Source organism: Artibeus jamaicensis, unplaced genomic scaffold, assembly GCF_021234435.1.
Source record: "Artibeus jamaicensis isolate MK-2021 breed Jamaican fruit bat unplaced genomic scaffold, CSHL_Jam_final contig_519, whole genome shotgun sequence".
Classification (NCBI taxonomy): domain Eukaryota; kingdom Metazoa; phylum Chordata; class Mammalia; order Chiroptera; family Phyllostomidae; genus Artibeus; species Artibeus jamaicensis.
Genome location: NW_026521871.1, coordinates 9,641,075 through 9,656,117, shown reverse-complemented (window position 1 = coordinate 9,656,117; position 15,043 = coordinate 9,641,075). Strand labels below are relative to the sequence as shown.

Sequence of the window (15,043 nt, the reverse complement as noted above, 5' to 3'; positions counted from 1 at the left end):
AGGAAGCTAAATAACAAAATAAACAAGAAAATAGAATAAAAACAAAGACACTAAAATAGAGAACAAGTGGGCAGCAACCAGAGGGGCGAGGGAAGGGAATTTAAGGGGAAAAATGGGGAGGGATTTTGAAGAACAAGTATGAAAGACACAGGGATGAGGACTGTGTGTGTGGGGGGGGAATGGGAGGAGGTGGGGAGACGGGGTGGGGGGGCCTGGGATGGGAAAAATTGACAAAAAAAAAACTGTACTTGAAAAATAACTAAATAATTTTTTTAAAAAAGAATAGGAAGAGTAAAAGAAAAAAATAAATAAACAGATTTCAACAAATTAAATGCTGAATTCAATATTGAATTCATATGTTCAGACATTTTTTACATCACTCAGTGAATAGATGCTTGAGGACCTTCAATTGTCTTTCACACAACAAACTACACAACAAAGAAGCATTAGCCACCTAATAGTAATTCAAGCATCAATCATTTCCCAGTTAGGCGTGCTCTTTGTGCTACTCTAGGTAAGTAGCTACCAAATAGAATTTGACACAGCCCCCATCCTCACAGGGCCAGTACACTTAGACTTTAATCTCCTTAGACTCATTTCAAAGTAAACACATAGTAAATGGCTTGATAGTAAACAGACCTCAAGTTGATGACAAGGGGAAGATTCACTAAGTTATTGAATCAGGACTTTTAGGTATTTGCTGTGTGCAAATGCCCTATGGCAGATGGAAGGATGCACAGTCCTGGATCCTTGAGCTGTATACAATGCAGAGACAAGGGTATTTAGACCAGCTCTAAGAAAAGGCAAACTAAATAAAAATCCAGCAGGCCTGTGGGCTCCTGAAGAGGAAGAAATTCATTTTGAGAGGACTGGGGGTTGAAGAAGGAAAAAATGAAGATCTTATGAAGGATGCTTTGAGGTGGATTTTAAAAAAGAAGATGAATTTACGGTGGATTTTAAAAGGGAAAAAGGAAACCTTTCTGGGTGAGGGAGGAATAAAGGCACAAATATGGGTGCATCTGTACATGCTCAACAAGGGAAGATATTAATATACAATCATCAAATGTACCTTACCTGTGCTGTGCCTGGCAATATATCTGGGAGCAAGAGAAATACTCTGTAAAGACAAAAAATGGCCTCTAAAGTTGATTTCATATTGTCATCACTCTGGTCTAAGGAGAGCCTGCTATGCATGAGGAATATGGTAATTTTTTAAAATATCTATATGATAAATTAAATGTGAGTATATTTAATATATTTTAAGTTCTGCTCATATTTTAGAGCACTGAAGAAGATTCTAACACTAGTCTTCAAAACCAATTGTTTTTATAGCAAAGTACAGAGCAAAATGTGAATTCAACTCACTATGAAAAGTACCACCGCTCTTTCTCAAATGCTTGAACTCTATCACTTCAAGCAACACAGAAGGCACCCAGTGCACAGGAGCATAACAGCCAATGTACTGGTGGCTATGGCTTACAGGTTATTCCCAAATGACCCCAACTTAATACTCTATACAGTTTGCCAGCCTGTATTTGTGTGAGTTAATGAACACACAGCTTTAGTTTTATTTAAGAAAGAATAAAAGTTCCTCCACTCCTTCAATGCTTCTTTATAAACTAGCTTGGGAAGTGTCAGGAAGAACATGCTCTTCAGCAATTTAACCCTCAAACACTAGTAGCCCCAAGACTTTCTCAAGCATGTCCCACCAACTCTTAGGTCCTAGGTAGGCTGTTTCCTAAAAGCAAGCTTCTTTTGCCTTTCCTGAGTGAGATTTCTTCCCTAGTCATCACAGTAAATCTATTCCCCAGGTGAAATACTTAACCTCATGACTTGCCTTCCCATGATATACTAGAGTAATTTAATATTTAAACATTATTTAAATATTTAACAAAGTAAACAAAAATATTTTCTTGGATGATTTATTTTCCCTTGGCATGTGCTTGTTAAGCTCTAAACTAGGGCTTCTCAACCTTGACACATTGACAGTAGAGACCAAATAATTATTTGTTGTGGGGGCTGTCCTATACATTGTATAATGTTTAGCAGCACCAGCAAGGCTCAGAGCCCCCCAAATAGACATGAATATTTTAAAAAGTAAGAGATGAGATCCTTGCTTGTAAGAAATTTGAAATTTCATGGGTGAGGCCGAAGCTCCCAGAAATGAAACAATTTAGAAAGCATGTCACACAGCAATAACTTTAACTAAGGGTAAGGAGAACCCACCTTGATTGCATCAAAACTTAGAATTACAGAATATTTTAGACACAATTTTGAAAAGCAAGTAATCAAGTGGTAAATAAAATGTTGTGGATTAACAGTACTTAACAAGTTTATGTAATGGATGTCAAAATGACCTGAAATTCACCTGTCAATTTGTTTATAGTGAATACAATTTTCTATTATGGTCAAAAGCTATCTGTGCTCTTTAATAGGACAAATACTTCCCTTATGCTCCAGTGTGATCTATAATTTGCTTAGCAAATCATTTCCAAAGGCAAACTTTCACCCAGCCCATACAAACTGATACAAATTTTAATGAGTGGGTTATCAATTCATTAAACTTTTGCTTGAGAAATAATTGACCTCACAACTATTAAAGCTGATCAGGAATAACGTGGGGCAAGGAGAGGGGGCCTCAGCCATCTCTCTCTTCGTAGTAGAATAACCTGGGCCTCATTTCCAGTAATCTGATTTAATTAACCTGTGGTGGCACTTGCTGTCTGCACTTTGAAATTCTCTGGATTGTTCCAATGAGCCCCAGGGCTGAGAACAACTGGATTAAAAGTCAGTGCAAACTGGGTATCAGGAACACTTGAACATACCCCACTGAAGACTGTAGGCTCTTGAACCCCAGAGTCAAACAACTCTCCTACCAGCTCCTACTCTGAAACGTTAAGCAGACTACTTCTCTCTGATCTTTGGCTTCTTCATCTGTAAAATGAAGATCTTCAGTTAGGTAAATAAGAAAACTCATATAAAGCTTAGTATACTGACTAGAAATGCTCAGTATATTTTAATAATTACTACAGACTTTCCAGAAGAGGTGACTTTTGAGTTGAGTCTTGGTCTTGATGGTAAAAATAAACCTATGCGCCTCTGTCCAATAATTTTTTATTTCTACCAATTTCTTTAAAAAAAGTATTGGGGGAGGTCACAAAATTCAATGATATGTTGTGTGGACTTTCTGTTTATAATTAACATGCAAATTAAAGAACAAACTACATTTGCCAATCAGGCATCCAAAATCCAGTTGATGTGTTACTCTTTGCCACTTGAATTTCTGAGGTACCTGAACTATTCCAAGAGCCACCTACCCTTTTCAATAATTACACAAACGTTTGCAGCAGCCACAACTGCTAAGGCAAAAGTATGTTTCCATCAACCTGCTTCCTTGCAATAATTAATCCTGCAAACACAATAAAGTAAATGCCAGGCGGAGCTGAATTTTTTACAGTATTAGTTATGAACCCCTAACATGATTTATAATGGAAATTCTGAAACGTCCTTCACTATGGAGGGTATTGGTCTTAGGCCCAATGACAGAACATGTGTTCACGGGCGCACACAACTGCGTGTATGCAATATGCATACATAGAAAAGGGTTCCTTTCACTTAACTCAAATTTATTCAGAACAGTTTTATGTTATTTATTTTCATGAGTTTTAGACAAGATCTTTTTTAGCACATTACAGAGGCCTGGAGGGGCTTTCTGCATAAAAGACAAAGCCAAGCACTGTTAATGTGAAGTATAGTAACTCAGTGTGTTGAGAAATACGGCCAAACATTTTTGAATATGAAACCATCAGGCCAAGAAATCTCGGTGTCTAGAGCTGAGAGCAAAATTGGCAGTTGAGTTCTCTTTATCTGGAGATTTCTTGCTACCTTGTGGCCTCCTGGCCTAGCCTGACTCAACCTAACAAAGATTCACACGCACGTTCCACAAAACATTTAGGAAGGGATATTTCAAATAATTCATGTGGTGGTAAAACACAAGTCATGAAAGACCAGATCAACAGTCTGTGCTGGGCCTCTATGTGACATTACTTAACCTTCATCCTTCTAACACTCAGTTTGTTCATCTGAAAATGCCATACAAGTAGCATCCGTTGCACTTCCCTCTCCCTCCCAGGAGCACACCCAGGAGTCTCACCTTCCCCTCACCTCGTCTCCCCCCAGGCACTTTCTCTTCACCTTTCTCTCTCTCCCCCAAGCTCCAAGGGCCCTTCTTTCGCCCCTGTAACTTGTTCACTTCATCTATCCCTGCGATTTTCTAAATAAACTGTTGTTTACAGTTTGGGAAAAAAATGAAAAAGAAATAGCATTTATCCCCAACAGGTTGCCCTGAAGATTATTAAGTGAGCTAATACATGGGGAAATGCTTTGACACAGTGCCTAGAACAGTAAGTGCTTGATACATATTAACTACAATTATTACTATCTGTTTTATCTGATATTTCCATTATAAACCAACCACACTCACAAAATCTTCATCAAACTTCTTAAACAGATATTCTAACACAAATTGTTTTACACTCCACCATGCTAAAAAATGTAAGGCTCCAAGATGAACTAAATACAAGGGCCCACGCAGTGCTAAGCACTATGGAGGAAAAAGCAAACACACAAGCACAACAATCGGAGCAAGAGAAAAGGCCGGATCTGACGGCCATGCTGAGAAAATCACAACACAGACAACCTACCTTTAGAAAGTATGAGAATTTTAATGTCCATGGGGTGCTATTTGAGGTTTGTAAAGGATCTTTTCCTGGAATAAGAGTAAGAGGACTCACAAAGAATTTACCTTCAAAAGACAGCATTGAAAGACCAAGATGAGCCTCTAGTCACAGAGTTTGGCTTCTCACCCTGGCCCCCACCCCACCATGTGCACACACACATTTCAGGTAATTCAGGAAGCCTCCTCATTATATTTTTAAAAGCTCCCTTTCCATCATTAAAAAGGCACACATTTCTAATAGGTAAACATCCTTCTGTTGAACAAACTCGAAGTATGACTATTCCTAAGTAAAGTTGCCTTTATTTTCCCAAACTCCTGGGCACACTTAAACCAACGTGTGAAATTCCATGAACTCCAGGCAGGAGGTGAGGAGATGCTAAATTGCTTCAGCTTACAACAGTGAGACCCAGTGAAGGACAGACTAACTGACTAACCCACAGAACAGGAACATCTTAATGTGTAATAGCAAATTATTCTTAATAAGGAACCAATCAAAAAGTTACTAGAACATGAAGGAAACTTTAAGAGACCACTTTACACAGCCTGCTGGAAAGTGAGACCTTCTAAAGGTGCACACACTTAAACATAATAATATTTCAGTGATTCCCTAACAAAATTATACACATGTGAGAGCTGAAAACACCGCTTACCCACCATAGGAACTAAGGAAATTTCCCAGGTACCACCAGATTCTCTCAAAGTCTCGCAGTTCAATGTTTCAAGTTGATCAGTAGAATAATCCAAATGTGTAATTAAATTTTGTCTGGCTGCTCTCATGTAACACATTAAAAAATAAGATATACTGGCATTGTTCACATAATTTTTAAAAATAGGTATTGTGAGAAAATTAATACACTATTTCAATCTTGGCTGATATTTATCCCTATCATTGATACAACTGTTTTATTTTTAAATGGCTTGTAAAATGTTAACAGAGTGGCCTTCAAATCAGTTTGATAACTGATCTGCTCTTTCCCAGTGCGTGGGAAAAGCAATGTCCAAAAATGTCCGGGGAGAAGCCAATCAAAAAGTAAAAAAGCAAATCTCATTCAAGGGTGCCATCTAGTGGGAAAATCAGGTGGCTGTAATGTTGCTAAGCAACATTTGGATGGTATGTTTAAAACCCCAGGATCTTGGAGTTTGGAAAAAACTTTGTTCAGTGTTTCCCAGAATATGTTCCTCGCTAACAGGATTCTGTCATCAAATACATTTAAGACATGCTGGCTGAAACACTGTGGAAAATACATCTTCACTGAGGAATATCTCACAGGCTAGAATATGTTCACGCACTTTGGGAATCTCCAAAGTGGGGCGCGCCATTTCTCATTTGATCAGGGCAACTCTTTACTTGTGGATGCCTCTCAACTTCTCACATTGTTCTCAGAACAATATTGTTCTCAGAACAGTATTTAGGAGATGCTCATCTAATCCAACTGCTGCCTCCACATGTACCCATGAGGTCTCCAGCAATATAAGTAATTTGTCCTGGTTCCCAGCACTGCCTGTCAAGCCCCACTGCCTGCTGGTGCAGCTTTGTAACCTGGGGGCAGGAAGGCCCACCACACGACACCGCCTTTGTCCCTCTTCTCTAACATTAAAATTGTATTGTAACATTCTATTGCACTAGATTAAACATTGATTGAAAACTAAAAATAATATCCCTCTTTCAAGTTGTGACAATTAATTTTTTTAATCTGGCTACAAATTCATCTTCTTGCTACATGTTAACATGGGTAGCAGTTCACCCCTATAAATTTTGTTCATTTTAAAGTTATATTTTTGCAGAAAAACAATTTAACTACTGGAAAGTTATTTCCGACACCTCCTATACATGTTCCACTTGAGTGTTAAGCCTGAAGGACAACCATAGTACCTAACAGTGATTATGCAAATCAAAAATCAAAAAAGAATAAACTAAAATTAATAAGCTTGAAGAAAAGCAGGTCTTAGATACCTCCTCTATCTACCCTAATACTAGAAAAGTATTACATAGTATAATAACAATGAAATTATCATACAAAACCAGTTTTCAAAGCTATTGCTACAAATTATCCTACAAATTAAAATATACTTTCATTTGGCTGTGTTTACAGGCATCCCAAGGAATGTACAAAGCACCAGACACACGGCTCCTCTCAGAGAACTTTGTTCAGGTGGTGATGGCTCAGTGGCCCCAGGCTCCACAGCCTCTAGGGACAGCCCGGCCATAATGGACTCCCCTGACTCCTGAGTCGGTGTTCATCACTGCTGTACCTTCTGAGCTGGCCCCACAGCCCACTCCCTTCTCTAGAGATTGAAAATTTGGATAATAATAACTTCAATAAAGGTTAGAGAATAAATGCAAGCAATAAAGTACCTTATTACTTTTTTAATTGTTTTGATGGTTATATAATTCTGTCACTGCTAGTTTCATAATTGGAAATGTTTAAGATTTGTCTTATTTAAAAGAGTTTTCCCTTATTTAAACAAAACTTGAGTTTTTACTTATTTAAAAAGAAGGAAAACTGTCCTCAATATCTGGGCACAAAAATCTTTTCTGCAGTAAGACTTATCTCCAAAGGATAGATCCCAGAAGTAGTATTACAGAATCCAATGTTAAGACTCATTTTGAGTGACTAGCTTTTTTCTTATTATGGTCGTCCCAATTTACACCATATATAAGATTTCTTATCCCTCAGTTATAGAAGAGAGGCTTGAGAGAGAACTGCAGGTGTGCAGACCACTCTCTCTCAGTGCAGTCCAGGTAGAACAGGCACCGCCGCTGAAAGGCTCTGAAAGTGCTCAGGTGTTTGTAAACATACTCAGACTTTACTATAAGGAACCACCTCCCAAGTATGATATGCAAATTCTAAAAATTCCTAAAACTCTAAGACTCTGGATACTACTGATGGTGAATTCATAGTGGGCACCAGCTTTTCCAGGAGTCCTCTAGGTTGGCCCTTGTCTAGAAGGTCCTTCTAGACACCTGGGCTAGTCACCTGAATGGTACATCCCTAGCAGTACCACCTCGTATGAGGAGGCCTCTCTGACTTGGTCATTAGGACTGTGGCAGTGATTGTTCCACTTTTCAGTAGCACTCACCATGTCTAAAAATTTCCCAAACTCTAAGACTACACGTTTTCAAATGAACTTGTGCTTCTAGTAGGTAAAAAAGAAATCTCTTAATTAGGACCCCAAACCTCAAAGTGTTAACAAGAGACGTAACACCTACTTATAGGATTGGTGCCTTAATCAGATTAACAGAAACCCAAGTACAAAGTGGAAACCAGACAAAAGTATTGTCAGTTAGATAGGATAGGTTAGGAGAAGGCTGGCGTCCAAGTTTGAAACTGGCACTGCTTTGTACCAGAGAGCTGGCTGCGAGTTCTGGAAGGCATGTGCTTATTCTACTCATGGATTTCGGCAGCATGATGGGATGTTGTGAAGTGACTCTAAGAGGCATAAACTGATTTGAAATACTTTCTTGGCCCCCTCCCATGTCTCCCCAATCCCCACTATACTTAGCCCAATAGTTAACTTTCCTCAGTTAACTAAACCATACAACATTTTTGTTTACTTCTAAAACTCTTTTGCTTTCTGAGTATTTTCTGATAGGATCCACAAATATTTCCAAAGGCTTAGCTCTGAGTTAGAATGCACAGCACATCAGGGATAACTAAGTCACTGGGAGGGGCCTCAGCTTTGATTTATTTATCTTTCCTTATCTTGCTCAGAACAGGGTTCCCAACATACCCAGTGGTCAGCTCACACTGCCACACAACTGAGCTGTAATTCACTCAAGTTATTTTCTGTGCTCTTATCATGTATAGCTTCCATGCTAGGCACTTAGAATCCAAAGTGGATGTTAAATCGATTAACTCCAGCCTCACTCATTTACCAGTTGTGTGACCTTGGCGAATTTCTCTGAACTTTAATTTCTTCAACTATGAAGTATGGAATAATAATGGCACCTAAGAAAATATTTAATTTTATATTATTCTCAAATTACATGAAATAATTTACATGATAAACATGGTTTCCAACACCTGTTAAATATTTTAAAAGTATAGTAACCAATATGAAAAATATTAGAAGCACAATTAATTTAGCTGATTCTGGTTAAAAGTTATCAAGGCAATTATTAACAGATAATGTGAAAAATATAACCTTATATCTGATGTACAAACATATAATGTTCCATCTCTACAACTGAATATCAATGTAGCCTACAAATTCCTAATTCCAACCCTCAGTGGAGATTAAAGTACAAGTGACTTAACCCTTGACAGTTAGAAGTAACTCAGTCACCACTAGTTAAACATTAGTCTTCTAAGATTCTTTTCTTTCCCCATCTTTTCCTCTACCGCTGACTTCCTGACACTGGGAAAGCAGCCTCTGGGGCATACTTGCTATCCATAGGTAGTGTCAGAGTCGTTGGTGCCACCTGGATTTCTGTCATCAACTACTGATGGACTCCAACAAGGTCCACTGAGTCCTTCTGCTGCCCACCCAGGTCTCCCCAGTCTACCAACCCTCTCAGCATCTGCCATAGCCTTCCTTGAGGACTCAAAACCTCTTGGCTGCTTTTCCCATGCTACACGGGGTCTTGGATTCTATATGGCTGTCCTCAGCCACTGCCCCTTCATTCAAGAGGCCAGTTGAGTGCACATCGCCTAGTCTCCCTGGGCTGCCCTGGGAGGCAAGCTCAGTTGTTCCACTGCTCTAGATTCCTCCAGCATTATCTTGGGAGATTTCTGGATCTGAGAAGAGCATATCTAAATCTCTCTGTCCTCTCATGAAATGTGGCAGGGTGCAGAGGATCTCTTTCCAGGCACCCACGGGCTTTCCAACTTCAACCACATCCCCTTTGAAAAAACTGGGCCAGTATGCTTAAATACTTAATGGCTATAGGCTTTTTAAGTGCTTAATTAACTAGTTTCCATATCTGTCTAACAGGGATAATAAGTATCCATCTTAGAGGGACACTGTGAGAAGTAAATGAGATAATATACGTAAAACCTCTAGAATGAAGCAAGTGCTACCCACTTCCGCCCCTTCTAGGTGTTCCCTTCTAAAAGACCTTCTGGTCACTGCATTCATGTGTATAAATTGTGCTTATTCCAGTAATAAAATCCATCCTCCCTGATCCTGAAAAGTCATTTGCAAATATGTGCCCCAAGTTTCTGCTCATAAAAATTGGCAAAATCTTGCAATTCTCTTGAGATGTGATATGCCTTAATGCATCATGTTTCAAAGTCTTCATCAAGCAAGGCAAGCCATCCCGAGTTACTCTTACAACTCACATTTAGATTTTCACTTAAGTTACAAAAGTCAAAATACTTGAAGAAATTAGGTAAGAGGCCATTTTCCATGGCAACAACTTCAAGGCCAAATTAATGTATTGATAATTTAAAGATTAAAACCAAAACATGGCACATTTTACTTTTCAGCCATTACTTTGTATATCTAAACTTCACCCCTTCGACAACTCTAGTCACATCTTCCTTTTTAAATCTGATGACACGACAGAAAGAAATTTCGCATCTTTGCCCACAAAAAGAGAAAATAGGCTGCCAGAGACCTAAAAGCAATTTCCAGCAGGTCAGTAATTACAGAGGTCCATCTTAGCTTTCAAATTCCCATCTAGGACTTTTTTTTTAAGCTGGAGACATCATGTCAAGGTAACAACCACTTTGGTTCACAGTGAAGATGTGTAATTAGACATCCTCAGAGAGACCCTCTCTGTTCTGAATGCCTTCCTGTATTTTCAGATCAGTAACTTTAACAGTACTTTTCAAATAGCACAATCTTTCTTTCTTCTCAAATCATATACAGAAGCCCAGCAAAGCAAATAGAGCAGCCAAACTGCTCTGGACGAAACTGGACCAGGGCTCAGATGCCTTCACTTGCCTTCTAGGTGTCACCCCGCAGCCGGCCTCCCAGGGCTCTAGGATCCCTCAGTGCTGCCTCAAAGGATCTAAACTAGGGGCTGGTAAACATGTTCTGTCAAGAGCCAGATGATATGCATTTTCAGCTTTGCAGGCCATGTGGTCTCTGTTGGCACTACTCAACTCTGCCATTGTAACATGAAAGCAGCCAGAGATAATACGTAAACGAATGCTTGTGCCAGTCTTCCAATAAAACTTTATGTAATGAAACAAGTAGGCAGCTAGATTTAGTCCAGGGGCCATAGTTTGCTGACCCTGAACTAACTAGTGACATATCTTTTTATCGTCTCTTGGTTTGCATCATACTCAAGATGGCGAAGCAGAATATCTGTACTGCACCAGAAACTCTACTTTGTACATCCTAACTTTGATTTATTTTTATTTTATCCACAATCTTTACTAATATCATTAAAACATAAAAATTGTATCTCATTCATTCACCAGGTGGCTGATTAGGACCTTAAAACTATATTTTACTCTATAAATTATGATTATGTCAAGTGTAATCTTCCACACACAGTGAATTTTAATTCCTGGTAGATGGATGTTTACCGCAATTCTACAGAGTGATTCCACCCCTTCTAAAAAACTATATTTCATAAGTATCACATAAAATTAGGTTTTGCCCTTCCTCTCTCATGTGTAAATAGCTGATACTATGAAACATAGGTCAAGGTCAAAAGAAGTTCATTGTAATAAGCATTATGTCAGAGTTCCTAGGGATGCAACAGGTACAGGGGGAAACTTGGGTTGTACAGTAATCTTCTATATAATATCCTAGACATTGCTCCGTATGTTATATTCTATTTACATATTAATATTATGCATTTATGATTGATATGATATAATATACGATATGAAACACCATTCTAACAATAACCAGGCAGAATTCCTGCCCTACAGAGTCATGAATCAGGAGGTCCAGAAGCTATAATTGCTCCATGTGGTCATTCCCAGCAAACCAGGCCTGGCTGGAGCAAGAATAAAAACTGTCCTGAACCAGGCCCTCTCCCAGGTTCCAGATGGATCTATCAAAGGTAAATTCAAGAGCTTTGGGTTGGCTAACTTTACCACATGAACCAAAATGCCCCACAGGTAAGCCCATGCTCAGAGGAACTAGAACATTCTGGCAGCCATGGGGTTCCAAGGCCAGCAGCATCCAACAGTTGGATTCCACAAGCTACCCTCTCAGTAAAGATTCCTTTTCTAATTGTGCTAGCTAGGCTTTCTTGCAACCAGCGTCTTAACTTCCACATACACTGCCCTGCTCCAATTCTCACTTCCCCTTCCTAGCCATATCGCTCAGTCTTCTCCAGAGAGAAAGCAAATTTGTTCCGTCTGTTTGGTCTGCAACTGGGGAAAACAAGCTCTATGAGAATGTTGTGGGGGACCCTCAGGAAATCACTCCTCTCCCATAAGTCCTGGGACTCTCTGCCACTGCCAAACACTTTCTTATGGGAAGCAGATGAGAATAACAGACTTTCCATAAAAGTTTTGTGAAAGGCTTACCAAATAAGGTAAAAGAAGATTGAATGAGATGTCACCAAGGCCCTTAACTTCTGCACCAATTGAAACAAAGACAGGAGAACATTGCCCTCATGCCCCACCCGCAGAATGACAATGTGCAGTGGCTCCCAGAGGCTTGGCTGCAACCTCAAGCAGCCCTCTGTCACTGCCCTGTAGCGGTGTGAGCCAAACCAGCTCTCTCTGGGTCCAGGCACTGCCCACACAGTTGAAGCATCCTCCTTCCAGGCAAACCAAAAATGGCAGACCCGAATTTGGCTCTGGCCATCAGACTATGGAGCCTGCATTATTAACCACATGTTCTTCCTCTCCCCGTTCTGATCAGGTCACCTTCGGCCATCCCTGTCCAGTCCATCCCACACCCCACTCCAGATCAACGTTCCCTAGGGACATATTTATTACAAATACTTCTTGCTCAATTTCAGCAGTAGAATCCTGTTCCTGGGCCAACTGCAGAATGCCATTTTGATTACGTACCACTCTTTCATGAAACCCTTAAGTGGCTTCCCAAAGCTCTAGAATAAAATCTGGACTACTCACCAGGGTCTACCATATCTCATAAAATATCTCTCCAATGCTCCTCTCTGGCCTCATGAAAACCCCTCTCTTTTTTGTCCACTCTGTTATAAGTATACTAGTCCTGTGCTGTCCAGTATGGTCATCACCAGCCAGGTGTGACTAATTAACTCAGTCCCTTCTTTGCACCAGCCACATTTAAGTTCCCAAAGTCACATATAACTATGGCTACTATATTGGATAGGACAGCTCTAGACTTTCCTTACTTCTCACTATGGGCTCAGCCCTCTGCTCCCTTTGCCTCTACTGTGTCCCCACCCTCTCCTTGAATTTCTGTGACCCTTCAAGTCTCAACTTATATACCACTGAGCCGGAAGCCACCTTTGCCCCCTATGACTAAAGTAAGTAACTATTAAACACCCTCAGGCATATTTAAGAATTAAAATGATTTAACTATATACAATCTGTGTTTCCCATAAGGATTGGCCCTATCTTATGAAAAGCTTTTTCTACGGTGCCTGGTGAGTGGTTAATACAGACTTCTTCCCCCTTTCAAATGCTATTTCCTACACTTAAGGGCTTCCCAACACTTAATGAAAATCATTCGTTCTTTTCACCTTTCACAGAGTTTAACAGCACTACCCTTCAAGGGTCTCTTCCTCCTACCCCCTGTTGTATGACTTGAAGGGCGGAGACCATGTCAACCCAGCATCTAGTACTGTGGCTGGCACACCTTTTGCACTGAGTGACAGTGACTTGGGAAGAACCACTGAATCTTGAAGAACCTCAGATCCATCAAGTGATGGGATGAGTAACAGCTGGGATGAGTAACAAGGATAATGCAGGATAGAACTTCAAAAGAAAATTATCTGAATAGCAACAGATTAAAGAGGCTGCTGGGAAACCTGAAGAAGCTCTGCAGCATATTTTTGGCAAAATGACACTTTTTAAAAAATGGTAGTGCAAAGGTCAAACACTGAAATGGCATGCTAGCTGTCAATTTTATTAGAAACATTCTGCTCAAATAAAATTGATATTAGAGTTTCATTACTTATTCTTTTTAAAAATTAGCACATAGCTATACTTCTCACCTACATTTTGTTAAATGTAAGATTTAAAAACTTATTTCATATTTAATTTCATTTGCAAGATGAACATTCAATCTAAACTTCCTAACTTTACTCTGATTATTTACATAAATTTTGGTCCTCAATTTTCTTCTCAATTTGATCCCAGTACCCTCACTGAAGGAATACCTCCTTCATAGGAATATGGCCTAATTACCCGTAACAAAGTACCATTCCAAAGATTGTCCCTTCTTTGGTCTTGCATTTGTGCTACAGAAGTTATAACCTTAGCTGTCTTGTAGCCACAAGCTCATTCCCCTAAAAAGAACTATCCTTTACTACTCACTTGGAGACTGACCAGAGAAGGCATTTTCAGAGCAGGCAGGTACACAGTAACAACAAGAGAAATATAACAATACTGGCTTATTTCCATTCGCTTTATGTCCTTGTAGGTAGAAGAGGCCGAAGGGACATAAGAAGTCTCTCATTCTCAGGTTACATATTTTTCAAGATAGTAACAAGCTCAAAGTGATTTTCATTTTTAGTCTATTCAGTCAGATTTGGATTGACTCACAAATGCAAAATAAGAGATTTCTAGTATAAATATTTGTTCTAGCCCCCTACACAAATATAGAAAGTATAAGTTTGAGAAATTTTCAGTAGGCCAGAATAATATACACAATAATATCTGTTATATATTGATATAATGAATATACTAATTATATTGATACATAATATATTGATAATTATATATTAATAACATATCACTATATTATATATAACAGTTTATTGGTTGGCATTATTAATGATATTAATATTCTACAGAATTATAATAATTATTCTACAGAATAATTAATGCACAATAATATTTTTATGCATTAGTTTGTAATGCACAAAACTTTAATTGGTCTTATTATATTAATCTGAACTAGTATAAATGAGTTGACTTTCCTGCTTAATCAAAAAGAAGTCTAATTCTCTTTAAATTTCAATCAAACATTGAAAAACCAAAACAGACAGACTGGCAGTTTGGTAAACTTTACTTTCATGGTCTAATTTAACCTGCTATGTGGCTTCTCCAAATCTGGTTACTTAATGTGACACCATTCCTATTTTCTAGTTACATCTGACTTGATTGAGGTTAAAGACATAAACAGGAGGCTAAATAATAAAAGGGTTTTTTTTTAATTCCAGAATCCATCATTAAGGGAAAAAGAGGAAATGCCATAAATACTAGTACTTTGGCTAACATTATAAACATACAAGAAACA

The 15,043-nt window shown here is 38.9% G+C and overlaps 1 protein-coding gene and 1 non-coding gene across 2 annotated transcripts in view; both read right to left on the bottom strand.

Moving 5' to 3' along the window:
• Positions 1 to 15,043, bottom strand: part of ERC2 (ELKS/RAB6-interacting/CAST family member 2) — a 982,831-nt gene that overhangs the window by 757,126 nt on the left and 210,662 nt on the right. The window lies entirely within an intron of this gene.
• On the bottom strand, positions 318 to 389 carry LOC119039383 (small nucleolar RNA SNORD72). Its single transcript, XR_005080602.1, has one exon. It is a non-coding gene; the product is annotated as a small nucleolar RNA SNORD72 (small nucleolar RNA).